Below are 25,073 nucleotides of genomic sequence, written 5' to 3' on the forward strand. Positions count from 1 at the left end.
TGAGGTACTGTGATAGTTGTTTAATCTGTGTAGAATTCAAACACACCTTCTGGAGTCAGTTTCTGCGAGTGCCTGAAGGAAATGGCTATTGTGTTTTACAGCATTTTGCTAAATGCATGCTTAGCAGGTAAGCTTGGTCCTTTCTAGGACTGCCAACAGCAACTTTGAAAACTGATAGTTCACTATCTGTCAGTCAGCCTGTAGATCTTGTTTTGAGTGCCATTGATGTAGCCCACATGCAATTCTGTATTATAAAACATTTTAATAACTGTTTATAGTGCAGCTAACTGGGAGAATAAAAAGAAATCTTTTCAGTGTATTAAGCATAAGTCATAAAAGTAAAAGCTTTAGGTAAAGAAAGACTGTCTACAAAGGAACCACTTAATTTTACTGGGATATGCTCAGCAGGAAGAACGAACACACTTGTTCCAAAGGGGGCTGGGACAACTAATATTAGAGGGGCCCTTCCATAGCAAGGATGGGACAGATGTTCCCCAAAACAATCTGGGAAAACATGTAAGAAATAGAGGATTTCCCATGGGAACTGTATTGGTTTTGTTTGGCAAGGTTTTGGTAGCGGGGGGGGGGGGTGGGGGTGGGTGGGTTACAGGGGTGGCTTCTGTAAGCAGCTGCTGGAAGCTTCCCCTGTGTTCGAGAGAGAGCGAGCCCATACCAGCCGGCTCTAAGATGGACCCGCCGCTGGCCAAGGCCGAGCCAATCAGCGATAGTGGTAACGCCTCTGTGATAACATTTTTAAGAAGGAAAAAAAAGTTGGGACGGGGAGAAACTGCCGCCGGAGTGAGGAGTGAGAACATGTACGAGAAACAAGCCTGCAGACACCAAAGTCAGTGCAGAAGGAGGGGGAGGAGATGCTCCAGGCACCGGAGCGGAGATTCCCCTGCAGCCCGTGGTGAAGACACTGGTGAGGCAGGCTGTCCCCCTGCAGCCCATGGAGGTCCACGGTGGAGCAGATCTCCACCTGTAGCCCGTGGAGGACCCCACGCCAGAGCAGGTGGGTTCCCGAAGGAGGCTGTGACCCCGTGGGAACCCCGTGCTGGAGCAGGCTCCTGGCAGGACCTGCGGATCTGTGGAGAGAGGAGCCCACGGAGCAGGTTTTCTGGCAGGACTTGTGACCCCGTGGGGGACCCACGCTGGAGCATTGAGCTCCTGGACTGCACACCATGGAATGGACCCATGCTGGAGCAGTTCATGAAGAACTGCAGCCCGTGGGAATGGCCCACGTTGGAGGAGTTCGTGGAGGACTGTCTCCCGTGGGTGGGACCCCACGCTGGAGCAGGGGAAGAGTGTGATCAGCCCTCGTCCTGAGGAGGTGAAGCGGCAGAAAATAACGTGTGATGACCATAAACCCCATCCCTGTCCCCCTGTGCCGCTGGGGGGGCTTGGTGGTGAAATCCGGGAGTGTAGTTGTGCCCGGGAAGAAGGGAGGGGTGGTGGGAAGGTGTTCTGAGATTTCGTTTTATTTCTCATTACCTTGCTCTGGTTGATTTGTAATAAATTGAGTTAATTTTCCCAAACTGAGTCTGTTTTGCCCATGATGGTAATAGTGAATGATCTCTCCTGTCCTTATCTCGACCCGCAAGCCTTTTGTTATATTTTCTCTCCCCTATCAGCTGAGGATGGGGGAGTGATAGAACGGCTTTGGTGGGCACCTGGTGTTCAGCCAGGGTCAACCCGTCACAGGAACATAGAGAAATTTAGAGAGATTTACCAGCTTGAATATGGATATGAGTCTACCTGCAAGTCTTCCTGATTTGCATCAACCAGGAAAGGTAGCAAGCAGCGTGTAGCAGTTCCAGTCAGCACCTCTGCTGAAGGAGGTGGCCTCTGTGTGGCTGCACATGCTGCTGTTAGTGTCTTCCTTCACTCAGCCACAGCTGCAAATGCTTGTCATAGTTGGGAGGACAGAAAAAAGAAACGCGGTGCCAGGATTGCCTCTTGGTGGTAATGGTTTATACCGTTCGACTAGTGTTTCTTGCTCGTCTGTATCCAGGAGGAGCACTTGCCGCTACCACCCTCCTGACTTAGTTCTTAATGTACACCCATATATTCAAACAAAGTATGGTAGAAGTTAATTTCTTGCCAGATGTCGCATGTTCTGAATGTGCTGGGGACTTTAAAAAAGAGCAAACATAGCCTGAAATTAAAAATGTGAGGGGTTTTTAATACTGCAAATCAGAAAAAATAATAGGAAAAATGATGAGAATTGCAGTGTGGCAAGCCTTTCAAAAGAAGAGATGCAAAAGAGTGGAGCGGAGTGACCCCCTTTGTTGTGATTTCACCTAAGGGGTGACGGATTGTGAGGAAGCTAACTTGCTAAATATTCACGAGGGTTCTTTAATATTTGTGAATTATCCCTAAGTGACTATTTAGTACATTCCACGTGTTGGCGTATCAATCAAAGAGCTGCTGAAAAAAAATGCAAACAGAGCTTTGTCTTTTTACAAACAAAATTTTGGGGTTTAAGTGTAAAAACTAAAAAATTATTTTCACAGGAATATTTTAGGACAATTTCTCATTTGTATCGAGGATATTTACATTAATTTCAGTTCTCTGACCTTGTGCTGTTTTCCACAGGTTAGCATAATCGGCACACTGAAATACATCCTATTTTTTTCTGTGCTTGGATATCAAATATATACCTTGCTCTAAAACCTTAACTGTTATGTAAAACTTAATACTGTTATATAGAAGGAAAAAATATTTTTTTAGAGATAATTGGGCAAAGTTGTAGAGTTATTTTGTTAATTGCCAAGTAAGTGGTCGGTTTATTCATAAGCTATATTCCTGAAATGTTTTCTGAAACTTAGTTCTTGTGGCTTGGCGTTCAACCACTTCCCTGTATTCCTTTGGCAGTACTCTTCCAATAAATATAAAGGCTGTCTGTGAAAAAGATGCTTTAACTACAAAGATGAGGATCTGCTGTCAAAAGACATCAGAGAGAAATCTACCTTCTTTCCTCCAAACTGGTATATTCCTCCCAGCAGATAATAGCAGAATTTTAAGACACTAAAATTGTAGCTTCAGACATGATGCTTGAAGCTTTTCTAGCCTTTCCCAGTGAAGAGAAATAGTAATGTTTAAGGTAAGCCCTTTAGAGGGATGAAGAAGAAACCATCACTGAGTTTATGCTCAAGTTCTTGGAGAGAAGAACTCGGTTTTATCCTGAGGGAAAGGCCAGCGTAGATGAGCACTTAAATGGTTCTGTAACAGCTTGCTCTTCGCTTCTCAGCCGCCACGTGGGACAGGATGCTCACTGTTCTCTTCCTGGTTCAGGGAGCAAGGAGGCAAACTCCTCAGCTGGTCTCTTTAAAGTCTTTCAAAAAGTAAAATGACTACTGTACTTCATTGTGACAATTCTCAAACCGTTTATAAAAAGAACGCTCTTGTGGAAACAAATGGCATTTACTTCCTCTTGTCTCTTCTGATACGTCTTAGAAAAAGAAGTATTGTTGCCGGCAGCTGATGTTTCTCTTAGATGTGTTACTAACTAATAATGATGGTTTATGTAGTGATGTGTACAAAAGATGTATTCCCTAGCAACTGATTTACTTAATGGGAAAAGGCTTGAAACCCTTTTGTAGGAAATTTGAACTGAAAACACTTCTGATGCATTTCAGGTAGCAAATTTATTGAGGTTCTGGAGACAGCAGTTCTGATCTAAGGACTGAAAAATGCAAACTCTTAAATTGGAGTGCTATTCTGTTTACCGTTGAGAGCACGCAGCAGGACGTGGAAAGCATGACGTGCAGGAAAGGAAAATAACTTTTTAAAGTCTGTATTTAAAGCTCTCTTCCCCTGCACGTAGAGTCTTATTTATGGATTGGCACTTTAGATACTGAAAATAGACATTGAGAAAATAAATACTTCTAAATATTGGTTGTTTATTCTTTTAATAAGTTTCTTCTGAACAATGAAATTAAAGCTAGCTATTATATTGCTTAACAGCCAGATTCAAGTAGAGTTCCTGGATTATTTTTGCATTATAAGTGTTGAAAATGTTACGCTTCCAAAAATTATTTCAAGAGAGGTTTTGCAGGAACAGTTCTGTAAAATGAAAGCTGTTTAGGTTGAAAATTCAGATATTGGAGGAGCAATCCTCCAAATTTGCGTCAGAAAATACATAAAAAATGACTGTTTGTAAGTATGGTATTTAAGGAATGTTCTGGTTTATTCGGTTTCTTTATTTTGGAAGAAAATTGAGATTTCTTCCATTAAAAACATTTAAAACTGTTCACGCAAACACACACGCAAGCAGGCATATACTTTTTAGCATAAAGAGTCCCATTCTAAGCACACATGTAAATGCTCGTATTACAGTAGTCACATCAGGCATATTTTTATTAAGCAAAAAATATACAAAACTTGGCTTGAACAAGCCAAACTGCTGCTGGATCTTTTTCTGGTGCCCTCTGCCACTTCCCTGGGACCATTTTTGTGAATCTGCACTTTCTTGAAGAGATGAGGCACAGGTAAAGAGAAAGTAGGCATTCCATTGTTATAGTTTATTTTTCCCTTAATATTGTGTCACAGTAATAATTCCTTTCATGCAAGCTATTATTTAGTTTGTCCACTAATAATTGTTCTTAATTAGCAACTCTTAATCCACTTTTGTTTTACATGGAAAGGTAGTCAGAATTTTCTCTCTCTCTTTTCTGTTTGTTCCAAACTCCAACAGAGTTGCATTTATGATTTCTTTTTCCAACATTAATGGTCTAATAATGAAATTTTAGATCCTCTATGCATAAGCTATTGCGAAAAACAAACAAAAAACCTGTCTGAATCACTATAGTTACATTATCCAGACTTTCAAGCTGTTATTTCAAAATAAAAATAATGGAGCCAAATACATCATGAAGAGAATATTTGAAATCTCAGATATGGTCAAAAGGGGGTATCTGACCTCCTGACCCCTTTCCCTCCCGGAGCTCAGTGCTGATGAAGCACACTCAAGTCACCTGTAACTACCCTCTGCTTTCAAGCTGTATCCCCTAGTGCTCGTTAGCAGTGCTCCAGGCCATAAATTCTGAAGAAATAGCTGGCACCCCTTTAAAATCATAAAAATCATAGCAGAAATGGATTAGAGACAGTAGATGTATTTCCAGCGCTAGAGGACCATGACAGCGAGCAGGCGTTTTCGTAATTTGAAGACATATCTATGGTATACCTGTAACTTTGTTAATGGCAATTGTCACGTATTTTGCAGTTGTAATCCAATCACTTCCAAGTGCTTTACAAGAAAAATCCGTATTTATGATTTCCAGAAAGAGGCTGGCCTTCTTAAGCCATACTGGAAGTGCTTTGGCAAACAACGCTCTCAAAAATATTATCTGGCGGTGGCTAGAATTGCCTGGGAGGGTGGATGTGACCAGCCAGGCTTCTACCACCTGGCCACACAGGTGCTTGGCAGGGAAAAGGGGTAACTGGGGACAGATACGGACTCCTAATTGGGGACTCCCTTTGCAGACCCAGGCTTTGGACTTCACGCCTAGGGTTTTGCTTCTGTGGTGCAACAGAGACAACAGGTACAGTGCTGTTAATTCAGTCTGTTTCCTTGCTTGGTGTTCCTTCTTGCTTTATCACGGTTTGGGGTTTTTATGTTGGGGGGGGAGGGGGTGTGTTTTCTTTTTTTCAAGTGACTGCTGTTGTCCTGGGTGCTCATGCTGAGGTGAATGAGTTGGATTTGGTACACAGGAGATGTTTCAGAGTGCGGTGATAGGAGCTATTTTGAGAAAAAAGGGGGTTGGATGTGGCTATGCAAGATCAGCTTAGAAGTGAGTGTTTGGTTTAAGTGTAAAAAATATTTGCCTTTAAGAATGACTTGTATTGGATGTCGTTATGAGTGGCTGACAAGGCAGGCAGGCAGAAGAGCTTTTTTTGTGTAAGGTAGTAATCGAAGATCAAGATAAAACTGGTTTAACTGGGATTGGGAAGTAACAGTCTGTCTGTGAGATTGTCTGTGGCTGCTTAAGTCTATTTTTCTGTTTTGTTGGTTTTGGTTTTTTTTTTTTTTTTTTATTCTCTTTTACTTCTAAAAGGTAACTTTCTTACTGTTTAATTCTTTCCCTCTCTCCCAATTCTGAAAGAAGGAGAGGGTCAGAGTTTCCTTTTCTTCCCTGCCCTCCCAGCTCCTGTCTCATTAAATACTACTGGTTCATTTATTTTTTCTTTAGGAATGAGCATAGTAAGAAACAGAGAGGGTCACTGGCACCTGCAACCTAGCTGCATATGTGGCAACAGCCAACACTAGCATTCTTCTTTATAAGAGTTGGTTTTTTTTACATTTATAAATGTTAAGATGAAAGAGCAAAGTGATTTGTACAATTTCAATCTGCAATAAAATTATTAAATGATATATCTCATCAGATATATTATCTGAGTTCACTGTAAGGACTATCTCATTTCATAAGCTCTGATCCACTTCCACACAAGCAATGAACTTGGCCTCATTGTCACCTCTATGTATTGTCAAGTCTCACTCCTAAATGGAGTATCTCATTAGGACTCACCTTTTCAAAGGCATTTAAGAGCAAAATGGCTTTGAAGAATTAGTCAAAGGAGCATCCCTAGAGACAGTGAAGACTGTATCAAGATACCTTGATTGAAATAAGGCATTTGACACTGCCTTCTGTGGTGTTAATGACCTATGGGGAAAAGATCCATAAAGGGGAAAATATTGAAGATATTTGTAAAACTATTCAGAAGGTTATACACAGTTAGTCGCTGTAAGTTTTTCAGTATCAGACTGGAAGACTGTGTTGGAATTCATACATTAGAGGTGGTGTTTGGGGTTATTTATTTATTTATTTTACTTTTTCCTGACTTTCATGCTATTCACTGCTCTTATTGATAGCATGGGTGATAGCATAGGAAATATACTTAATGAAATTTAGAGATTATGCTCAGCATAGAAAGTTGTAATTGTTTGGAGATTCAAGCAAAGGCAGACAGTAAATCATATTACATTATTCTTCCTGTGTATCTGGCTCTAGAAAAGTCAGAGCTGGGGTACTCCGTAACTGTTTTTTGACAGGGATGATTGCCAGGATGCTTTTAGTGTTCTTGGGTTTATTGCCATCTAGATTTTGAACATCATGTACACATGTAAAAGCAGAATGTAATATCGGACAACAAAAATAAGTTATTTTATGTCTGAATATTTACTTCAAATTTCCCACCACCCCATCCAATTAATCTTTATTAGAAATCCAGGTACTAACGTCTTGAACAACTGATGAAATGAATGTCTTGAACAACTGATTAAAAGAAAGGCTTACAGATGACTCTGGTTATTTTTATAGCCTTTGTGATTCTCAACAGTAAGATGTTGATTTAACAATCAGTAGGATTATGTGATATTTATATTCTTCACAGCCAATGCAAGTTTCCTGTATTGTCTTGTTCCCTGTAGGTATCCCGTTGCATAAATCCATGCAATGTAAGAACATGAGCAATTGTATCTGCATAATCTTAAGTACAGTTCTGAAAATGGATTTCAGCTGAACTACTTGATACTGTAATAGTCCTGGACTGAGTAGGAAGTGTTACAAATACTACTTTCTAATGATGTTCAAGTGCTTTTTGCCAATAATTATATTTAAAAGGAACTTTCTGGTCTCAAGCTGAAAGTAGTTGGAGAACTTGTTGCATGCAATTTGGAGTATGTCACTGAGGATACTGGTTCAGTACAGGCAGAAATTCACATAAATAAGGCCAATAAATATTTTATACTTGTAGTTGTGGATTTTCACCCTTGGGTTTGGGTCTAGGAAATACATTGCTTGTAATTGCTAGAAATCCAAGAAGATGGATGAAATAAAAATTCTGAACGGCTCCAAGTGAAGCAGTGCTGTGCCTTGGAAATAGCACAGACTAGTCAATATTTCTTTGATTCTTTTGCATCTAGAGTTGCCAACTTTCTGTCAAAAGGAGAAGGGAAAAAAGAAAAAAAGAAAAAAATCCTCATGTCTAGGAAGCAACTTAAACCCTTGACACTGTGATAAAGTTTATAATCATTCTTATTCTGTATTTGGAGAACAGCTCTCTAACAGGGTGTAAAGTTAATTTTGCAAGAAAGTGAAGTGTGTCTTTTATAAGCTTGGTTGGAAAGTCTAAAAGCAGAAGTCTGTGCTGTTTCAAGAACGTGCTGCCACTTAGTTTTAGAATTCAAAATAATAACTTTGACCCAGATATAGGTTATATGTTTGTGGGTTTTAATTTTTTTTGTACCTTGACAAGCTGTTTGCTCTTTTAAAAAGCATTAATAAGTAGTAACACTGGCAAAGCAACTCTCTACTGCACTGTTCCAGAATAACGTTAAGCTATACTGTGTCTGAAATCTCTAAGGTAGAAGGGTTTGCAGATTTAACATTTTTCATTTTCTTAAAATGGATGGGATTTGTCCTTGCAAATAATTAAATCTTCCAAAATGATATTGATATAAGAAGTTATTGAAACTTTTCATGACATAAGAGCATATAGGTGTTGTGTTTGACTTGGTTAATAGTCAGGTCTATTATTTTCCTCTGTCCCCCATTTTTATAAGTTATTGATAAGAAATTTGAAAACCAGCTGCTGACTTCCTGAAAATGGACAGTAGGCCATTCCTCAGAGTCGGATAATTCCATGTAGGAACCCATCAATATTCATCAAAGTCAGTAGGTGTCTTCAAATAAGGTATGTCTGGTTTTTTTCCCTGGATACTTGGCATAATAATAACATCATGAACTCATTACTTATGTGTGTCTTTTTTTTTTTTTTTTTTTTAATATACTCTCCCTATCCCATCAGGAGGAGGAATTGTTCAAGTAGTATAAAATTTCTGATTTTCTTGTATTAAAGAAAACAAATAATGTGGAACTTCCATTTGTATTTTACATAACGAACTGTTACACTTTCAGGGGGACCCAGTAACTATATATGGTATATATGTGTATCTATAGTTCAGTGTAATCCTTCAAGAACTGGTCAATACCAGGGAATTTTAGCAATTTGTTTTCAGTGCTGCTTATATGTCTGGGGAACCAGTATCAAACATTGAAACTTGTCTGCTCAATTCTACTGGATGCAACGCCAATTTAACACTCTTGCTCCTGAGGAGCTACAGGAGATGTAAATGACTTGTTTTCCTAGAGCCAACAAGTAAAGTTTTTTGCTGGCTCTGATTTGAAATTCTTTTTGTCTTTTCTTTCTTCTCCTTTTTTTTTTTTGTTTTTTTTTTGTTTGTTTGTTTGGTTTGGTTGTTTTCCTTCTGTCAAAGAGAACTGCAGATAGTTTACATTCGGAAAACCGCTAAGTGTTTGTCATTAAATTCAAAGAACTCTTTTATGCTCTCTTTTTGGCAGTATTGTAGCAAACTATAGCTTTTACGTTGCACACTACCAGAGCTGCGCATTATGATATAGGCCTTCAACAGATGTTCTACCAGATTTTAATTCTATGTTATTGTTTTTGTTGTTACAGAGAAAAATAAGAAAATAAAAATAGGTGGAAGAAATAGCTTTTACTTTTTTTTCCCCTCTGTTCCATTGGGTTCATGGTGGTGCTGCTACAAGGCAAAAGAAAATCTTGTCCAATAAAATTTCATTTTTGTTTGGAATGAAGGATCAGTTTCTGTGACTGAAGGAGTTCTACTATTTGATATCCATATAGGCTTTCAGTAAAGGTCAGCTGCTAACTTTGGAAGTTTTCAGTTGTTTTTTTTTGTTTTTTTCCTCTAAACTTTGTCAAACAGAGCATTTTATTTGCTACGTCCCTATTAAAGACTTCATAAAATGTTTTACATTTCCCCATTGTCCTGTGTATATTCTTTCCTTATTTCCTATTTTCTGGTTGTGAACCAGCAGGATTATTTTCATTCTGATATGCTGACCCCTTCACACACAAAATTAATTTCCCAATTATGTTGTACCAAGACATTGTGTTACACAGTTGCTTCATAAAATCACAGGTGCTTAGTTATTGCAAAACTGAGTCCTACTTACTTATACTGATAAATCCCAAATTTTTTTAAAAAGAACTGTGCAACTCATGATTGGGTGAAAAACTGAAAGCCTTCAGTTTATCAACGTTGGGGCAGTCCCGTTTTGCTGCTTTTTCTAGTGTAATATCCTTTACTTCCTCTGACATCTTTGCTGGCTCTGAAGAAGTCTTCTTAAATAAAGAAATGTTTGTAGCGTTCATCACAGATGGGACGTTTGTATGTCAGTATTTTAATGGCCATTTCTGCAGTCCTGTTGTTTCTGTTAGCAATTGTAATTTTTGGAAGCATGACTGAAATATTACAGAGCAGTGGAGAAGTAACCTTCTAAAAAATGTTCCATCTAAACAAAAGGGAATGTGAAGTACAATAGCACTAAAATTGCTTCTGCTAATTTACTAAAAACAATGTGTGCAAAAATAATGTTGAGGAAAACCTGTTTTTCTGAGGACTGGATTTGATCAATCCTGCAAGAAAATTTTGTAGGAAATTCTAAGGCACTCACTGTCTTTCATCTGAAAAATAAAAGCAATATTGATGCAGTTCAGTTTTGAAACCTCATTACGTCATTACTGTAATAATACAAATCTTTTTTATGTGAATAATTTGTACGTTCTAAAGCATCTTCCTTAGTCTACAAACTAAAGAAAGTTTGATGCAACAATATGCAGTTTGTATAATTACCAGCAGATGTCAGGCATTCACTTTACAAAACAACTAAGCTTGAAAAGTGTCCATTTTCACAGTAGGCTGTAAGAAGCTTTGATTTTAAGTTTAGGCATATAATGCTACTGTGTGGCTTGTTACCCATCAGACTTGAGAGATTCTAATCTAATTAATGACTTTTCAGGTTGGTTTGTGTTAAACAGTGGTGGGCTTAATCTTAATGTGACATCTTTTTGAATATTTGACATATTTAAGAATGCCATAAATAATATGGTAAAAAGAGTCAGAATGATGTACATATGTACACAAGTGACATCCTTGCATTTGTCTTCTCTAGACGCTAAATGTCTGGTGACATTTAAGATAGTACTGTTTAGTTTATCCCTGGGATTTGACCAGTCATCTGTTGCAAATGAAAGAATCCTTACAGTTAAAGTCCATGATGGAGTCAGGACTTTGGAATATTATTCTTGGCTCATTTACAGATCTTTCATGGACCAAAGAAGAAGCTGTGGATGACAAAACTGTGGTATAGAGTTTTAAAATAGATTGGAGCAATGGTTGGTTGTCTCACAAGCACTTTGAAACCTAATTCATTGTGAATATAAGTCAAAATTTTCAGCTTTGAATTGTACGGGTAGGGATTGCTGTAGAGAATGACAAGACCAGACAACATCATCTTCTTTCTGACGCTCTGCTGTTGTTGTGAATATACATAAGGCAATTTTCAGTGCATTTATTAACTGCCTGTTAAATGTTTCCTGTAGGCAACAAAATAAAAATATTTCTTCCTAAATATTTGGGCAGTGGAGCACCAATAGCTGTCCTTTGAAGTGGGGTGGTATTTCTATACAGATAACCGCACTGACCCTGTTCTTTAAGGTAAACGTCTGTGTTCTGAGCATCTGCCCCTGCTAAGTGGGAACAGCTGCTTCCCGAGCAGAAAAGACACAAGTCAGTTGCTAGTGCTGCAGCAATGTGAGTCTCAAAGCAGTCTTGGTTAAAAACAACAGAAAGGATTGAGCATGAAATGAGAACTGTTGCCTTGGCAGTTCCCACAGTATTAGAAACAAACCACTGTTTTTATCCTCTCCCTACCCAACTTTAGCCACTACAAATGAAAAGGACCAAAATAACTGGTGTAAGAAAATATTCTATTCTGTATATATGTGAAAGCAAGAGGGAGGACTACATCTGTTGGGCTTTTTCTGTACCTGTTCCGGAATGTTGTGGGTTTTTCCCTCAGGCACAAGCACTAGGAAAGTCTTTGATCAAAAAAACAAAATGGAAAGGCAAAGACTAGATCTGCTGCAAATAGGCATCAATAGTGTTCATAAACCACTTTGGAAGTGCCATGTGTTGCAGGTGCCCAGATAAGATATGACAGAGGGTCACTCTGTGTAAAGGTAACAGACTTGGAAAAAAATCTTACAGACTTCTTCCACCTCTTACATCCTGGCTCAAGAGCCGATGCCTCTGTAGCACCAAGAAAGAGGTGAGGAAGTAAAGACCTTGCTGATAAAACACAGTTTTTCTCTGAATTAATAAAGTGTAACTACTCCTTTAGTCATGCATAAAGAATTAAGCAGTATCTGCTTAACACTGCACTTAGCAGTTTATGGTGCTCAGCATTACTTTGTTGCAAGGCTGGCCTGGTTACGTTTCCATTTTTTCCTTTGGACCTCATTCATTCATCTCTGAACTGCAAGAAGTCCAAGCAAATGGTGTCCTTCAGTGGCTGAGTCCAAAGCCTAAAAACAACTCGGACAGGGCATCCCACCCTGCCTGCACGTGCACAAAATAACTTCTGGCAAGAAGCAGTATTTCAAAAATTGCTTGGAAGAAATAATACATTAAGAGATTGGTAACGGTAACCCCGTCAACCAAATCATTTGTGTAAACTGTGACAGGCCCTTTGGAGATGTCCTCCATTTGTGGGACTATTAGCTATAAACCTGTCATGAGAGTGGCCAGAGGCAGCGCGGTGGCATCTCCCCAGGACTGGGAAGGCTGGGCTGCACACCACGGGGCTTGGAAAGCTGAAGGGAGGGAGCAGGCCAGGGTTACTGTCAGGTTAGAATTTGCCTGTGACTCCCTGGAGCTTTTATGGCTTTAGCAAGACAGTGCTGGAGCAGCTTCTGCCGCTTGTCCCTGTTGCAGGGGATTCGCGGTGTCTCAGTGAGGTGAGCCTGTGGCTCGCCCAACCTGCGGGAACGAACTCCTGCCCGAGGACAGGCTGTAACCCAGCAGTGGGTGGACGTTGCTGGTCCGCGGTGCAAGCCCGTTTGTTTTCGGCTTGAGTCTGGGTTTTCTGCTTAGCCTCTCAGGTCTTCTGTTTATAGTTTTGAAAGTACCTGGTATTGATAAGGTGGTGGCGTGCAAGACATGCATCAGGAGAAAGCTCAGTTTCAAATTAGAACAAGTAAAAATGCATATGACGGTTCAGAGCACTAACGGTGAGGTCTGCAACCCTGCAAACAGTCCTGTGTGATCCCTTTCCGAAGGAAAAAATACTAACTTCCACTTCCTACTGATACAAAGGTCTTTTTCATTAGCAATATTGGAAGGTACCAACCAGACTTCTGAAGAGCTAATCATGGCAATGCAAACACACAGTAAGAAATATTCTGAAAAGCAATCAAATAATAAAATTTCCTTTATTATTAAACGAGATTAATGGTTCAAATAATCTTTTATTAAGACTAAACTAATACACTGAGCTAGATTTCATTAGGAAAAAAGTGACTGAGAATAGTTTATCAGCAGAAAACGCACTTGCAATATGTCACTAGATGGCAATGTTACACATCGTACCGGGAGCTTTTGTCTTAACTGTACAAGCAAGATTCTAACATCGAGAGAAAGCAGTTTTTTGAGACTTTTTTCATGGATAAAAGTGCAGCAAATGAGAAGAGAGATAATCTTGTTGGAAGGCTGTTCCCTAAAAATCCTGTATTTGTAATCGTGAAAGGACAGAAGTGTTAGCAATGTTTGTGGTCGGTTGTGTTTGAGGACGATCAGTAGTTAGAGTGAAATAGAAATCGCAGTCTAGTTAGAGTTTGAGTCATGGTGCTCCTTCATAAAAGGGCAACCTGAAAGATCTTGGTATCTGCTGTCCTTCTTGGTAGCTGTGAAGCACTGTGTCTAGGCTGCAACCTGTTAAAGCTTGCACATGTTTAGTAAAGCGAGACCACTCCCCTTATTTTCATGGGTTTTTTTCTGTTTGTTTGGTGGGGGGCTTGTTTGGGTTTTTAACCTCCAGTCCCAGTACTAAGAGGGACCCAATATCTGGGGGAACCAGGTGCAGGAAAACAGCACTTGGCAGAGCCTGATGTGACAGTACTGCACTCCTGTCGTGCTCAGAAAATCCACTTTTATCAAAGGGAGTTCCACAGGCATAATGCACAAAGGGCCCACAACACAAAGATTGCACGCAATGAATTATAGAGGAGAAACTAAGCTTTTCAGTCTCCTTCGCTTATCCCAGTGTGCCTGGCTATTGCACAACAGATGGGGTCGAGTGACCTCTTAATGTACGTACAGACTAGAGCCCATTAATCTTGAAGGGAGGTAAGATTTCATGGTATGTAAGGACATTCCTCCCCCCCCCACCCCCTTTGTGCTGAAATACAGAGATGCTATGGAGGAAATGAAGCCTTGATGATGCATTGACTTTACACAAATGGCATATTATTTTAAGATTAAAATCATATTCCCTTTCCTTTTACTGTAATGGATTATAAAAACAATGTTGCACGAGATGGGTGATTTTATTTGCTGTTAAGAAGTTACATGGCTGCAAAATTTAAATAAGTTTGTATTAAACAAGGAAACAAATGTCTTAATTCCTACCTACAATCCTAAATGTTAGCAACAAGAAAGAAATATTAACTTTTTGTTGATAGGGCATTTGAAAATCTATCACAATAGTTTTCTCAGTCTTTCTTACCAATGGATATGTTTCCATTACTGTTGTTCATTCATGAGAACAAGGGAAGTGATGCAGGATGAGCTGGTGAGAAAATGTAAAGGAAACAATAATGACTCAAACTGAAGTCTGTGCTCTAGAAATTCCCACCTTTCAAAGAAGGTCTGCTAAAGAAAACTCAAAGTACCGTTCTAGCCAAATCAAAATTGTATTGAAGAAATACTATGGCATGCAAAGTATTGTTTTCAGAGAGTCAACCCACAGTACTGCTTGTACTTTTGTTTTGAACTTTTTTGGGGTTAATGGCATGCTAAAAATTGCTTGCCCAATCCTTTTTCTTCAGAGACTGCCCTTTCTTTGAAGACTTACAGGAGTTGAATTCTGAAAAGAGCTGACTGCTTTCTCTGGTGTTAAGTTTCTACACTCTTTGGAGCTGTCTTTTGAAGTGTTTCGTAGAATATGGTTAATACTTAAAAGGCTTAGGTCTTTAAATGTTAAATTCAGTACAACAATATTGTGAAAACTAGCACTAAAACAGGAACATGGTGACTGAAAGAAGAATATGTATTGTAATGTGATAAGCCACAGACTGTGATGGATTTTTGTTTTAATTTTTATGCACTTTACACATTAGTGATGAGGGAGTGATGTCTTCAAATGCAACTCCCTCTCCCTTCAAGTTCTTCTGTAAATGTCTTGTTTTAGTGGGCACAGTTAATGGTTGGACTCGATGATCTTGAAGGTCTTTTCCAACCTAAATGATTCTATGATTCCTGGCTAGTGTGTACAGCCCCACTAGAATTTCCCAGCTGCTCCTTTTTGTGACTACACTTAGGATCAAACTAAGTCACGTACCTGAATTCACCACGTGAGAAACATGCTCCTATGAACAGTGGTTCTTCTGTGTTGGAAAATGGAACAGAATTGTATCTTGGGGAAATTTAGTCAGCATAGTAAGATTTTTATCTGCTGCTGGTATGTGTCTCTGCATATGGCTTCTGTTACATTACTGCTTAGAAGACTTATTTTCTCATGAATGCTTGTCGCTGTCATGTTAAAGGAGTCTTGTTTATCTGGGAGTTGAAGTTAAATTTACAGAAGTTGTATATTTAGTGGTGATTTGATGTGTATATAGCACTGAGACCACTAATAGGCTAAAGTGATCTGTTAATCCACTAAACAGAAAACATACTGTGTCATATACAGTCATTTTCATGTTAATTTATCAGTGCTCCTTAACTATGTCTGGCAAACTCTTTAAACTGTCATCTGGAAGAGTTGCTCCTAAATGTGTATGTGTTCTAACTTTTTGTAGTAGAAAACATACTAAACTTTTTTTTTTTTTTAATGGGTGTAGCAAAGTTACCAAGTTACCAGGTATTTCAGTGGTTATCTACTGAAAATTTTTTCAAGATCTTAGAATATGTTATAGAGTGAGCAATTTAATAAAAATACAACCTCAGACCATGCACAGATGTGGTGAAATATGAAAGGTAATGTATGCAAAGTCACAGAGCAATATTGACTAAATATATAGACAAACCATCATATTTATTAGGTATGCAGTGACTCACTAAAGTTGATGTTTGAGAGAGTGGCTATGTGGTTGACTTCTGTGAATATTTAATTTCTACATATCAGTATGCTTTTGGGTATTCTTAGCTTTTGCTTTAATCATTCTGATATGTCTGTCTGTTTACAATGTCTTTGCCCTGCCCCTGACAGCTATTCCTATATGCCAAACTCTCTGATCAAACACCTAAACTCAATTCAGTGGACTAGTGCAATTTTGCAAAGGTGGTACAACAACCCCCAAAGAGGGACATCAGTATCTTCCCATCTTTCCTTGGTATGCCTATGGGCTACATCTAGATTCTTGGAAATTTTGTCCATTGCAGAACCAAGTTTATTTTTAAAAAAAAAAAAAAAGATTTCAAAGCTTCATTGCTTCATTTGCTTCATTGCCAGTTCAGTCTTAAAAAATTTATTTTGTGTAAATGAACTGGATACAGACTTTCAAAGGATACCCATAAATGGATCGAGGTGCTATGTCATTCTTAAATTCCCAAACATTTTTCTAGCGAGAAATGAAGTAGCAAACAGAAAACACTTCTCAGAAAGATGCCAATTTTAAGGAAATCTTTTGGAAAGTAAAAGTCTTAAAATGCATCTACTGTAAAATAATTCAAATTCTAATACTTTAAAACATTACATTGTTGAATACAGAAATTATACTTCCCTGCTTTTATATGTTATGAGTATTCATTTCAAATTTTCATTATAAAAGAGGCATGGAATGTAGAAGAAGAGGAAACCAGTGATTTTTCTCAATTCTGCATTACACAAATGAAGTAAGAAATAAGCTAACTTTCTGCCTTCCCATGAAATAAAAGTTTGAACTTCTCCCCATTCTTAAGTGCAGTGTCCTTAAGTGTCACCCAGTTTTTGTTTTTAAAGATGATGTACCTTCATTGCCATTTCTATATGCCACGTGTGATATTGCGTAGCTGTCCTTATCAGGAAGCCTCTTGTGGTTCCGTCAAGCTTTTTTGACTGGTCATATTTTACTGACAAATAGTTTAAGTAATCAGACTATTTTTCTTTCTGCTTGGCGATGATTTGCTTCTTAGAGTTGTACTCTTTCTCAAATACATCATTTTTATGCTACCTATTTTTGTGCTGCTGTTCCTGGAATACACAGCTTTCTGGTTTATCTCTACAGAATAGTACTAAGGTTTCAGTTCCTACATGGTAGTCCAGAGTGTAAAAACAGCCCCTGTTACAGCAGGTCAGTTAGTGGCTCTTCTGTTCTCCTCGTGGTGCTTCCCTTTTTGAAAAACATTAATATCAATAGTTGCTGAGCTTCTGGTTCATGTGGATGTAATTAAGTAGCATGAAAGCTTGTCTATCAGGCAATGTGCTGCTATAGTTTAAATAACGTGGGCTGGAATTTCATTATAGAGCTAGGTATTGAACTCCTAATCAAGTAAGGTACTTATTGCCTGTAGTAGGTGGTAGAGCATAGTGGGAAGATGCTTGTGTTGCAAATGAGATGGTTGATGCTGTTGTGGCCTAAAAACCGACCTGGGCAGGAACAATTTTTTGAGACTTCCCTCTATTCTACTAACAAATTACTTTGTGCTCATGTGCTTGTCCTGCTGCTTGCTCTGGATCCAGCTCAGGGATCTCTATGCCGTACTATACACTATAATATATACATTATTCTGTTCCCTTGTGAGATTTTTCTGTGAATCTGACCTAAGTGTGCTAGTGTTACTGGAAGCAGTAACACACTAATCTGTAATCTGAACCAAAAAGCAGAGTGGCATAGAAGCTTTTAAAAGGGAATATATAAACATGGAAACTGGTATTCTGTTTCTGGAACTACTGAATTCTCTCCGTGGCTTCAGACCACTATTTATTGCTATTTATTTACTATCTTTATTTACTCATCTGTGAAAGAAGGATGATAACTATTTACCTCACAGGAAGTTTTAATGGTTCATTAGTTTATTTTCAAAGAGCTTCATGACAGCTGAAGCAGACCAGCATATACACACACAAATTTCCAGTGGCCAAGATCTAGTAGCTCAGTTATGTTGGTCGCTGCCCAGACAGCTGTCTCCACTGCTTCAGCAGGGAAGCTAAGGCTGGCTTCAAGATGTCCTATCTCTTTTTCCCCATGCCTGCCTCAGATTTTTATGTTTATACATGTTTTTTCCCGCTGGAACCTGTTTCATGGTGTCCCTTACGAGTGTTCCTGAAAACCTAACTAAACAAAACAGGTACATAGACTTGTGATCACTATAGGAAGGTGGTCCTGTGTCCAAATGAGTTTTTAAACTGTTAAAGAAGTGGGTTTTTCAGTAAACTTATGATTCAGGTTTTGTAGGAAAAACATGGAAGTTTGATCTGCTTGCAGGGAGGGGCCAACTACTAGGGATGGTAGAAAGAAGGTGATCAGTGGCGAGGTGAAGTTAACAGAATAAAAATAGCGGCAATGCTTTCTGGCAAAAGTGAACAGAAAATCACAAAAAGGGCTAGATAAGTCCTGTTTCATTGCCTATGTAAATGAAAATATAAGCTGTGTTGTGTTAGCAAACTAGGCAGTGTTTGCCTGGCACTTGGAAATGCAGTTTTTGCAGGTAGGATGTATAAGTTCTATTGATGCTTTACAAAAGCCTGCCCCTGGCTTGTTGGAGATAACCAAAAAGCTTTGAGGCCACTAAATTAAAATTGCCTTTGCTTATCAAATAATGTATTATGCTTATAACGATTATTGCTTATCACGATTATTGCTTATCGTGTATTATATCTCAAAATACACAAATCTACACAATATCTGAAATAAAGTAAGGCTTTGTGCATTTTTAGTAAGGTGGGGTTTTTTTTGTTTTTGGTTTTTTTTGTTGTTAACAAACAGAACTTCAGGCTATAAACAAGAAAGTAACCACTGGTGGGTATTTGTCCTGCTACAAACAAGTTAGCAATGCCAGAAAGCTATTTTTTTAAGTAAACGTATTTAGTTTTGCCAGTAAATTGACAAAAAAATGCCTCAAAGAATTAGATATATCTGTATATGGAAGAATCAATTCTCACAGTAAGCAAGAAATTATGATACATATACTCTAATTGTGGTAATGAAGTGAAGCTGATTTGAGGTAAGTAAGAGAAATTGCTACTCGTTGTTGATGTAATGGCCCAGATACTTGGTTGTCCCATAGAGATGATTTAATGAAATAGTTGTGGTTACAAACAAGCTAAAAGCTGCTGAAATGTTTGTATACAGAGGGTAATGTTTTAATTTAATTCTCCTGTTAAATTTAAGCAGCCCTTAGGTTCTTCCAGACATGAGAAAGACGTGAATTAGTGTTGCAAATTCTTGTGAGACTGCTTCATCTTTCCATACAAAAGCTAAAAACATATGTTCTCTTGTTCTTTTGTAATCTTTAACCCAATTGCCTAGGTAATATGACATAAGGTCCCATCATTGCCCACCCTTCTTTCCCCATGGGTTTTAAGGTCTTAGCATTGCTTCCAAAATGGGAGAGCAGAATTGTGCCTCAGGGTCAGCTCTGTCTCTCTGGATCTGAATCTTCCATGTGTTTTTTCACCTCTGAAGTATTTTGAATGTATTTATATATACTTGATAGCAGTAGCAGGAAAAAAACAGGTAAAAAATACACAAACCATGGTTTACAAAAAACTTGGAAAATAATATCTTAAGATTTCTACTGGCAATGTTTTTGTACGGCACCCAATTTTACACAGTTTTTAAATGACAAGTTTCTGGCTGCCAATTCTGTATGGAATAGACTTAGGATATTACCTGCAATTTACTCTGTATGAAAATAACAGAAGAGTCTGTAGTGACAACATGCGTATTTGAAATAATGAAAGATCTTCAGGTTAAGAGTCAAATGGTAACTGTTTTTTAACTGTAAGACATTCATAATTAGTCCTCCCCAAGACCGAATTTTACCTTTTTTTATCTGTGTATGCAAGTGTTATTCTTTTAGCCTTCTTATAAGCATATTATAAAGTTTTTTCCCTAATCTTCTGACTTTTAGAAATCTGTCACTTTTCTTTCGCTTATGCAGTGATGAATTCTCTGTAAGTTCAGAGTCAATGATGCTTTAGAGATGTTTCAGCTGGAAATTGCTTCCAGAACTATTTGCAGAACAAGGACTATGTTCATGAATGACATGAAAAATATTTACTTGAGTTCAGGGGGTCTAAGTACTTGAGAGAGAGAGATCTATGCGTGGTTACTAACCAAAAAATACATCAGACTTGGGATAGCCTTTGAGATTAAAATAATTGAGGGGGTTCTTACTTGTACCAGCTCATATATACTTGCCCAGTTCTTGGTTTTCCACTATTGGTAACCAAGGTGTTTGCCTATATGGACCCTTGGCCTCAGGTAATATTGCTTTTATGGTTTGCCATCTGTTCCTATTCACCTTTTAATTTATGTTTATTTGTGTAATTAGTTAAGAATTCAACAAGTCGATAAAACTAGAAAAATCCAGGAAACTATGGCAAAATTTGCAGCTACAGGCTTTTCACATAAGCACATATTCTACTATTTAAAATTCAGCCCTCCCATAGGTGTATGTATATATATGCATGGCCTTCTAATTGGTGGGAAACAGGCGAACATTGATTTTTTTTTTTCTATTCCCCCCCCCCCCGGATCTAATGAAAGATTACTATCTGTGCCTTCTTGTTTTTTGTTGTTTTGTTTGTTTGTTTGTTTTCTCAAGCTCTAGCCTACCAATCTGTTTGTAGTACATTATCCTGGAGTCAAAATGCTTTACTTCTGAAATTTGGTGCCTACTGTTTGGTACCTGAGAAGACGTGCACACTCTTCCTCTCCTCCTCTAAAATGCTTCTTGCTTGCCCTCACGACCTCCTTTCTCTTCTGCAACAGTATTGCCCCTCTCCTTCCTCCACATAGGAGCATCCCTTTTCCTTACAGTGCCAGGGCAGCGGCTGCCGGGATAGCTTTCCTTGGGGCTGCCCTAGAAAGGCAGCCGGTGGTGGCCACTGGGTGCAGCCACCCGGAAAGCCACTTTTGCTGCCAGCCACAGCTGAGCTGCTTGTTTCCGAGCGATGGCCACCCCAGATGCTAGGTCTTGCCCTTCGTCTCCCCTTGGCAGGGTACAAGGCCCCCGACCTGCCACATCCCCTGCTGCCGCAGGGAGTGACAGAGGTTGACAGAAAGGTGGCCCCTGCTTCCCCACTGCCCCATGTGCTCTCTGCCCATTTTCTTGCCAGGCGGTGTTGGAGAAGGGATTCAGCCCCTGGGGTGGTGTTTGCTCCACCAGCAAACACACACTGTTTGCTGGGTCCCCTGGAAATGTCCCTCGGACCTCATGTGGCTCCTCTGCTGAGCATTCCCCAAGTTGTTTACAAAGTGTGTTTCCACCCTAACTGTGGAGATGCATGGCTTTTTAATAACACTCCTTCACTGTTGCTTTCCTTACAAGATGCATTTTGTTAAAAATAGGCCTTGCAGTCTATTTAGCGCACATGCAACACGTAGGTACGTGAAAAACCATGTGAATTTTTCAGTTAAAGCACTTATGTTGTTGCATGCTATACATATAACGTTATTAATGGATCAGTTCTGTGTGTATATTGAATGTTGAGATAAAGCCAATGTTTTTATACTTAGAAAATATTTTGCAAGCGTCTCAAGTGTGATATGAAATTCAAATTGCAATCTAGTCTTCTTGTTAAAATTTGCAAAAGGATTTTATTACTTGAAAATAACTTCTAGTTCTTCCACATGAAGGCAATCTTTTTAAAAATATGTGCAGTCAAAATATATTTTATGATAGTAATCAGAAATGACCGCTCTTCTCCTATTGCCAGGTCAAGCGACTGCATGTGAAATGCAGTTTGGATGTCGTTGCTATTGGGATTTGTCTCAGATCTTTGGGCAACTAAATATTTTTTTAAATTCTCTTTTTTTTAATTCAGCTTCATTCAGTTGAGTGAGAAACTACATACAAAATCATCTGGATTGCAAGTCAAGTGTTAGGTATGTAGAATACTTACATCTAAAAAAAAAAAAAAAAAGGAAAGAAATATCAGACATTCTTGTTTATTGTTGTCATCAAGTAAGCTGGGACAGTAAGACTTACATTTACTTCATATTTACTTCCTGCAAGTACTCCTCCTTATCTGGTTATGACTTATAAGTTGAGCCCTGGAAAACACTTCAGCAGTGCAAAGTAGCAGCATTCAGTATTGGAGAATGCAAGTGTATTAGTAAAATACCTCCTTTTCTTAATTATTAGAAAGTACTTTTAAAGGCTTCCATGGCTAAGATATTTGTTGGCATTGGGTTTGGTATTTGGTAGTATTTACAGGAAGTAAGTGGTTAGGACTCATTTTTTGTTACTCACATTGACCATGTCCTTTCCCTGTATTAGATGTGTTGAGGTTCCCTTCCGTAGAGAATAATGAAGATCATAGTGGATAAAATGGTTAAACTGTTTTAATTTGTATGTCTGTGCATTACATCCTGGGATAAAAATATGTGCAAACACCTTTTACATGCTTATTACAGAAGAAATAGTTCTTCTGTCTTTGATATAACAGCCAAAGTTTAGATTTAAAATGCAAACTATGGTTACAGAAGTAAACATAATGTTAGGAATTACATAGCATTTTCTTCATGGCCCAAAGCTTTTCTCAGAGTGGTAGAAGAGGGATTTTTTTTCTGTTCTCCCTTTAGTCTTTTGAATTCTAAAGATTATATCAAAGATATGCAGGAAGCAAAATTTTCCTCCTTCTGCCCTTGGTTCCACCTGTGTAGATAGCCTCCGAATAAAAGTATTAATATTAAAAATTGATGTAGATGAACAGCATACTGGCTAGTACTTGTGTGATTACTTGTTTCCTGTTATATGTTTCCTGTGATATCTTTTTTTCAATTGTAGCTAGGGATTTAACCTTGCAGCTATTTTTTTGTTACAAATTGTGTGGCTGAATTCTCTCATCTCTTTTGTAACTCTTGAGCTTCATCATTTAGAAGGGCTGCATGTCAAAATAAATCCGATTTACCTATTGTTCTGTTTATTCCTGAGATATTCAAAGGTTTGCAGTTGAGCAGAAAATTTCATAAGCTAGAGTTTCAGTGTTTGTTATCCAATATTTGTATCAACAACAAAGCTGTATAACTAAAAATTAAATTGCACTAATGGTGAGGGAAAACAGGTTTCATTATTTCAGACTTGACACAGTCTAAAAGTGCTGGCAGGAATCTTTAGAGTTACATTGCTGGTCTGAGAGCTTGCAGAAGCAATGCTAAGCTCTTCCACTTCTAACTCTTGACTGCGTTCCTGCTGTCTCTTACCTCCCCAACAAGCCCAGTAGGCACAGCTGGCTGGTGCAGGTGCGGTGACAAGGAACATCCACAGTCTCCAAGCAAGAAAACTGAAACTGAATTATGGCAACTTCACAGGTAGAGACAGTGGCAACTGTAAGCCATTTGTGAATTTAAGATCTTTTTCTTCTTTGGCTTGTCGTGTAAGAAGTGAGCTGATGCCCAGAGGCATTTGCAGCCCAACAGCCAACATTCAGCTCTCCAAACCTACATCTGTGGGGCATGGTTTTCCCCTCTGCTGTATAGCTTGAGGGAACAAAGCCCTGTAGTACACTGGGAACAGACTTCCGTCTCTGTGGATTTTGGTGGATTGATACAGGTGAATAATTTCAGTGCTTCAGCACATTAAGTTGTACACAGAAGGGGTGACTGCAGAGTGCAGGGAGGATAATTATTCTGTTATTTTCCTATGGAAGATGTGTGTTACAGACTTTTGAAATAGCCCTGAAAGCCATTTGACTAAGCAACTAAACTCTTGCAAATCTTAATGTGGAAACATTTAATTCCACTTTGTTTCCTGAGCTGACCTCAATTTTTCGGTGGGAACCTGCTCAGCTACTGCCAGGAAGTGTTTAGGAGATGGTTGGGTGTACAAAGATTTCCCTTGACACAGCATTGAGCTTCTAGATATGAAACTGATTACACAAACATGCCGTAACTATCGGTCACTTGTTTTGATGATTAAAGAAAACAGAAGTGGCCAGAATCTGAATCTGGTACAATTGCCTGCTGTTGTTATTTAGCATAATGAATGGATGGTGGTGAGGAAAAAAAGATGACTACAAATTCAAGATACTTTTTTTTCTTCTTTTCTCTTGTAAGTTTTCTGAGGTTAGTCTTCTAGTCCTACATTTAAGATAGTTTGGGAACTTGAATGAAGTTTGGGGTTGCATATATAGTTATTTACATTTGTTGCTGAAATTATTGCTAAATCTACAGACCTTCATATAGCCTGAGACAGCTAATAAACCATACTAGACTCTGGGACTGGGTTTTGTGAATATGAAACCCCAGGCCATTCTTTGGGATCATGAATACTGAGAGTCATCATCAAAAAATTGAGATACCTAGCATTGCTGTACTAGGGAGTTCTGAAGAGGTTTACTAATAAAATTTATCTCCTCCCCACACAATGCAAAAATGCAGTTTGTCAGATTTATTTCCCCTGCAAATAAATGATGATAAATTTCTCATTTTTTAAAAAAGATAGAGCTCTTCCTTGAAAATTTCAATTTAAAGGTTCTGATTTTCAATTCAAATGCATTTTTTAATAAAAATTTCAGTTAGAATAAAACCAAAGTATTCATTTACATTTGAATACTTCTTTCCACAAATTTTTATGGCTTTGATTTTTTTTTTCTTTAATTTTTAAAAGGAAAACACTTTTAGAGATGGGAAATATTTCCCCAGACAGAAAAATTTCAGCTTAACTTCAGTCTAAATTGGGTAACAATTATTAAAAGGTAGCCTAAAAGAGTATCGGGATTGGGGAACTCATTTTCTGTATCTCAGCACTTTACAGTACATGGGAACATGTATAAATGGTCAGTGGTTTGCAAAATTTTGAGGGCCAATTAACAGCT

The 25,073-nt window shown here is 38.5% G+C and overlaps 1 protein-coding gene across 1 annotated transcript in view; it reads left to right on the forward strand.

Annotated features, from left to right (window-relative positions):
• The window catches only part of WDR17 (WD repeat domain 17), a 232,584-nt gene that overhangs the window by 109,989 nt on the left and 97,522 nt on the right, over positions 1–25,073 (forward strand). The gene's annotated exons all lie outside the window — the stretch shown is intronic.

Source organism: Accipiter gentilis, chromosome 3 (genome assembly GCF_929443795.1).
Source record: "Accipiter gentilis chromosome 3, bAccGen1.1, whole genome shotgun sequence".
NCBI classification, from domain to species: Eukaryota; Metazoa; Chordata; class Aves; order Accipitriformes; family Accipitridae; genus Astur; species Astur gentilis.